This window comes from Adiantum capillus-veneris, chromosome 8, assembly GCF_014529385.1.
Source record: "Adiantum capillus-veneris isolate H3 chromosome 8, ASM1452938v2, whole genome shotgun sequence".
Classification (NCBI taxonomy): domain Eukaryota; kingdom Viridiplantae; phylum Streptophyta; class Polypodiopsida; order Polypodiales; family Pteridaceae; genus Adiantum; species Adiantum capillus-veneris.
This window is the reverse complement of record NC_140938.1, coordinates 46,112,685-46,119,422: the sequence shown is the minus strand read 5'-3', so window position 1 is coordinate 46,119,422 and position 6,738 is coordinate 46,112,685. Positions and strand designations below refer to the sequence as shown.

Genomic DNA, 6,738 nt, shown 5'->3' with positions numbered 1-6,738 from the left:
AACCCAGGAAGGAGCAGGCCTCAGCCTTAGTGGTGCAACAACCTTGCGCCCCCCGCATGTGGGATATTATAGACAGCACCACGTCCACTTGCCCGCATGCTGGATATGATGGACAATACCACGAGCATGCTGTGCACCCTTCTCTTCCCCTTCATTTGCACCCCTCAAGAATGCTCACATGCCACACATCAAACCCTCACTTCACATTTGTTCAAAGCAACCCATAGCTTCTTGGCCCTACCCAAAAATCATTCTCAGTTGTGTCTTATTATTCTCATAAATTTCACTACCATATGTCAGCACAGCCGCATGACTCTAGTACGCTCTACACACTTCCCTACATCTCTTCACAATCTTTTCCCTTGTCAATATCTCCTATTTGGCCCGTATTCTATATCCCTCACCATGATATGGTATTGATGACTGTGAACACACTTCGGACCATTGGGGCACTTGCGTGTGCATTCCTGTAATCCCATCTCCAACATTTGTTATCAGAGTAGACTTTGCAATTCTTCTTCTTCCCCACATTTTTGTACATCTTGCACTCCCATTTCCAACATTTGGTACCATCGCAAACTTCCATATCCCGAGCAGCATTGCCAACACCCTCCTGGTTCACTTTCTCATATCATAGTGATATTTGATGAGCATTTTCATGGGGATAAGAACTTTGGAAGGGCTCATAGAGGTCTCTATTTCCAAAATTTTAATGTAGGCTCTATCATTCTTAACCTCTTTACTTAACATGCGGTATCAACACTTCCATTAGTCTAGGTTTGGATCTTGAAGGCTAGTTGCATGGGCATACACTCCCCATGCTACGTCACCCAAACTATCTCTTTCTTGCTTGGATGGTTGCTATTCATACCTCTTGCATTGCATTTTTAGGTTTCGTTTTCGCATAATAAGCCTTGGATTGATTGTTGGATGTGTGAGCATTGGATCCCAGTTTTGTAGCCTCAATTTCGAGCTCACCGTAGCCCCAGTTCTCTGCAAAATTTTGTGTGTGCAAATAATGCCTGACCATATGAGCCCGCTCATGCCCTATTTGGACCTTATTTGAGCTCCCATAGCTCTCGGGGTCTGTAGAGTCGATTTCAAATAATCTTGTGTGTGTTGTTTCAACAAGGTAACGGGAAAGGAAGCTTCACTTACGAAAGAAGATGCTCTATTCTCTGGGGGGCAATTGATTTTGGGTTCAACTCTTGCTTACTGCAGGGTGGTCTACGTTTGCAGGTTCTTTTGCTTTTACAGGTCCTTTGCATTGCAGGAGTTTACATCCAAAGAGCTCGGATTGAGCTTGTTAGTTCTCTTGTTTTGTGCAATATAAGGTTTGCTCTCAGTGAAGAGAGTGTGGGTTGAAAATTTCAGCAAATTTATGCGCATACGCTTAGAACATCTTGTAAATGTATGCACTCTTGTGGACTCTAAAGATTCGAGAGTTGATTCATCACAAGTTATGTGCATTGACTTGTGCGCTTCGGCAGATTTTGGAAAGTGTGGTGCATGGATTTGCAGAGAGTTTTGCAAGCATTTCTAGCATGATTGTGAGCTAGATTTTCATCTGATTTGGATGCTCATTTGATACACATTTGGTGCATGCTTGACGCTTGTTTGTATTGCCTTGTGTGCGCTTTTCCGCGGATGATATTCTTTGCCTTGAAATGGCATATGTGGAGTGATATTTAGTTGTCAATTTCTGCCATATTTTGGTTGCTTTGCATCCAGGTTTATGCTAGTATATGCCTTGCTTGTAGAGTGTGGTTGATGCACTTTGTGTTTCGGATTAGAAGATTGTTTTCTAGGTTCAAGGAGTTGAGACTTTGGGGCAGCTCATGTATGCTTGAGTGCAGATGTTACGCATGATTTTCTCATGGTTTTGAGCATGTTTATGGCATGTATGGTTTTCATGGTTAGATAGCCAAGACACTGTCAAAACTCTGACGTATTTTTCTTTTGATTTTATTTGTTTATGCGCATGGTGTGTAGTCACGTTTCATTACATGTGGCACTCAGTAATTGCTTTGCCATAGTGCTTCGACATCACATTGTGAGAGTGTTTGCTCACAAGATTATGTCATTTGACATATATGCGGTAATCTCTTCAGAAGGGAGATTGTTGATGATAGATTCATCGGTTATCGCATAGTGCTCTTGGATTCGAGCGGAATTTTTGGCATCATTTGAGCGATTTGCCTCACTTGTTTTGCTACATTGATCGCCATATTTTCTGGCAGTTCTCTTGGACAGATTATGTTATATTTTGACAGTACTTGGTGTGTGAGTTAGCTTGGCTTTGGCTATTCAGTTGATCGATTTGTGCTTGATCTTATCACAAGTTATCACCATAATTTTGGCATGTACATCATTGTCAGGGTTTATGCTTTTTCATACGAAGTTTGATGGTTCAAACTTTGAGCATTGGAAAGCATGTATGCATGATGCATTGACTCAATTGGGCCAAGTGTTGCCACGACAGGGCATGGATGCTAGGCCAGAGTCTATGACTGATGATGAGTGGGAGGACTTGAACGAGCTTGCATGTTCGACGATCATGTTACACCTTGATGAGTCTATCTATCGCATTGGTTTGGATGCATGTACAGCTAGAGATTTATGGCAAAGATTGTGCAATGCTTTTGGCACAAATGAGTCTAGAGAGATGTCTACAGTCAAAGGATGATCTTGAAGACGTAGGGATGTTGTGTGTTAACATTGTGTTCATATAGGGCATGTACATAGGCGTTGTTTTTGGTGGATGAGGCGGCACAGGAGACAACACAAGAGAGATGCTATCACTTTGGATGATGTGGGAGAAGATGTAACGTATGTGGCTATGCATGACGAAGATGTTGACTTTGCTTCCATGTTTACTCCTTACTTTCTTATGTCGGCTTTTGATGACACATTACCTTTGCATTGGATACTAGACGTGAGTGCTAGATTTCACGTCACGCCGAGTCGTTAGTGGTTTAGCATATATGCTAGTGGTATGCTTGGACATGAGTGTCTAGCTGATGGTTATGTGCATGACATAGATGTGAAAGCTAGATTTCACGTCATGCTGAGTCGTTAGCGGTTTAGCATATATGCTAGTGGTATGCTTGGACATGAGTGTCTAACTGATGGTTCAGTGCATGACATAGTTGGTGCAGGAGATGTCATATTATTGTTGTCGAGTGGTGCATCATACATGTTGCAAGATGTACGCCATGTGCTAGGTTTGACGCAGAGCTTGATCTCTATGGTCAGTTACGAGACAGTGGATGTCAGGAAGTGTTGGACGAGCACAATTTCAAATTGCATCATGGGCAGCTAGTCTTAGCGAGAAGTGCTAGTGTTGGTACCATTCATGTGATGCGAGTACGTCACGTGCAAGACGGCACAATCTTTTTGAGTATGTAGCCATGCAGAGAGACGAGGCATGTCTCCTTTGCGGATAGGTTGCATGATGATCTAGTTTGTGAGCATGTTGAGACAAGTGTGTCTTGATCTCGTGCACTTCACATTTAACAAGTGCCTCTTGATATATTGTATGTCATGTTTGTCCATCCTGATAGCCTAAAACCCTCTCAAGTTTGTGGGGTGTCTTTGGTGGCTCTATCAAGGCCACCAATATTTGGGAAAACTATGTTCTCCAACTTAGAAAATTGATTTCTGCAATTTGATAAAATGAAAGACACGATGTACTTGAAAACTCTCCTGTAACTCAACTTTATACATTGCATCCCCAATCTTCTTATGGATCCTGAAAGGACCAAAATATCTAAGAGAAAGTTTGTCACGCTTTCCCATTTTCATGGTTTCTGACTTCAGACGGACCTTTAGGAATACAAGGGCAACCTTCTGCAAAGGTCACTTTTATGTCTTATTCGTTTGCATAAGTTTTAGCGCGATCTTGTGCGCTACGAATTCTCTCATGTCTAGATTTGAATCTTCTCCTTCTCTAGGCATACAACCATAGGAGATCTCAACTAGAAACCATAAATCAACACGAATGGTGTAAACCTAGTTGTTGAATGTTTGGACCTACTATAGGAAAATTTCAATAAGGGTAGATATTCTTCCCAATTAGATTGCTTCTTACTTATGGTTAACTTGAGGATGGCATTCATATTGTTTATCTTATATTGATTCATGGGTCGAGCTTTTCAGTCATGTAGGTGCATGGTCGAGGACTGGGTGATCGTTGATGAGAGGCACACCACAAACTTATTTAGAGAAGAAATTAGTGTTGATTGGTCGAATGTGGACGCCCGCTTGTGAACGTCCCCAACAAAAGGCCTTGTAACCTAGGTTTTCTTCATTCTCAAAATATTGATGCAATGCTCTTGCTCTCCTTCTCTCTCACCTTATCTTCTTGTTGCATGTTAGTGTGAGTGAGCACAAGAGAGAGGGTATGGATGATAGAGTAGCGACGTCGATACAATGGCAACGATGCAGTCAAGAAGCAATGGCAAGCTCCCTCTTCACTATGGCATGAGGATCACTCGATGACAACAGAGTACGGTGAGTGACACACTTCCTACATCTGTCGGGCTTGCCTACAACAAGGTTGTGTGTTTACAGCCCTTGTGGCTTGCACACAACGCATGGAAAGGCCTCTATTCTTAACATTTTTGGCACCGCTTTCGATGAATTAATGAGCATCAAGCTCTAGGTTGCTCGTGTTTTTGATGTTCAAGTTTCTATTTCTACTTAGGAATGGATGGAAGGTGCTTAAAATGGGTCGAGCACACTTTATTCTTTAGTAAAAGGCAAAAGAATAGTTTGCTTTAATTTGTGCTCAACTTGCATCTTGAGTGAGAGGAGGATAGGCCTCATGCGTAGTGGCTCATGAGCCTTGTGCTCTTGGATGTGGGTTATCATGGACAATGCCACATTAGTCCACTTAGCTTGACTAGGCCCACCATGAGCATGCACTTGCCCACAATCATTCTCACTAATTATCCTCATAAAACACACATGAATCTCTAATTTCATATCAGTATGCATGACTCAAGTAACCTTTGTACCCTTCATTTGCACCCAACCATATCATCCATAAGCTCCTCAAGAATACACTTGCCCACCAACTTAGGGTTGGCCCCCTTCTTAAGTGCATTCCTCACATGCCACAAATCAAAACTTCACTTCACATTTGTTCAAAACAACCCATAGCTTCTTGGACCTACCCAAGAATCATTGTCAGTTATGTGAAAGTATCTCTAACTATCCTCATAAATTTCACTACCATACGTCAGCAGCCGCATAACTCTACTACGCTCTACACACTTCCCTACATCTTTTCACGATCTTTTGCTCATCGGTATCTCCGAATTGGTGAACACACTTAGGACCATCGGGGCAATTTCTTTCAGGTTCTATTCCTCCACTTGTATATACACCCACATACATAGGACAAGACTTATCTTTTTAATAGCATACTCAGTGATATTGGTCTTGTGATATGTTCCCTTGAGCTTCTTTTCCTTTTCTCCATATCCATTTGCATTCCTACAATCCCATCTCCAACATTTGGTATCATAGTAGACTTTGAAATTTGTGTTGTTGTGCCCCCGCCCTTGACCTTCTTCTTTTTTTTCTTCCCCACATTTATGCACATCGTGCACTCCCATTTCCAACATTTGGTACAATGGCAAACTTTGAGCAGCATTGCCAACAACCTCCTAGTTCACTTTCTCATATCACAATGATATTTGATGACCATTTTTACGGGGATACAACCTTTGGAAGAGCTCATAGAACTTTCTATTTTCAAAGTTCTAATTTAGGCTCATTTTCACCTTTGCTTCCACTACGAATTGTGTTATGCAAGCAATTGTTTCTCTCTTTGCTGCTTTTGGACATTGCAAATTTTAGCAGAATAAGCACTTTGGTTAGTCTTTTGTGGGTTGTTCCATGTAACACACATTGGTTTTTTACAAAAAAATTCTCCACGTACTTGACTTTTCCATTTCGTGCAATCATCAGTAAATTGCGAATAGCAATGATGTGTTTTGCATCTTGTTTTTTGAGGAAAAATTCGATGGAGACAAGTGCAGGCTTACATGATGTAGCACGTTCTAGTTGCAAAGGGGCATCTTAAACTTTGTGCATAGTCTTGTTGTACGACCAGATTATGTGGATATAATGTCTAATATGGTTGATGGTACAAGTGCTGATAGTTCTGATGCTGCTAGAGTTGTTTGGCCCAATGCTAAGTAAGGCGTGCTGACCTACTAGCATTGGTGTTGTTATTAAGGACATGAACCTAAGCTAGAGAGAGTCATGTGTTTGCTTGCCAATGATCTATTAGATTGATCCTCTATCATAGGCTAGAGCAAACAGCATTCATTAACTCTTTTTGGGTAGAGTCAAGTGATACACTTGACTGTCATGGACATTTGAGTTTGTTTGTTTGTTTTTTGCCTTGGAAAAAACAAGAGCCCCAAAGACCATTCAAAAACAACATTGAGATTACTATCAGAGTTTTGATTTTTTTAAGTTCATTTGATTTCCAACATACTAGGAGTAGGGTACGTAGGCTAAAATCTCTCTCAAAGATCTCCAAAATTCATCTTATAATCAAACCATAAAAAATAATATCATTGATGCATAATTAATGATTTTTTCCATTCGATTGTAAATAGGGAGAGCATTTGCATGTAGGAAGGGACCAAATTTTGCCAAAGTATGTTGCAAGGTTCTATACTAGTTGAGTCAAAAACCTAGGAAAGCCCAAAGGTCTGGGAC

General features: G+C 41.2%; 1 pseudogene; it reads right to left on the bottom strand.

Annotated features, from left to right (window-relative positions):
* Nucleotides 1–4,724: 4,724 nt before the first annotated feature.
* LOC147452069 (U5 spliceosomal RNA) lies at nucleotides 4,725–4,795 on the bottom strand (annotated as a pseudogene).
* Between the last annotated feature and the right edge of the window lie 1,943 nt (nucleotides 4,796–6,738).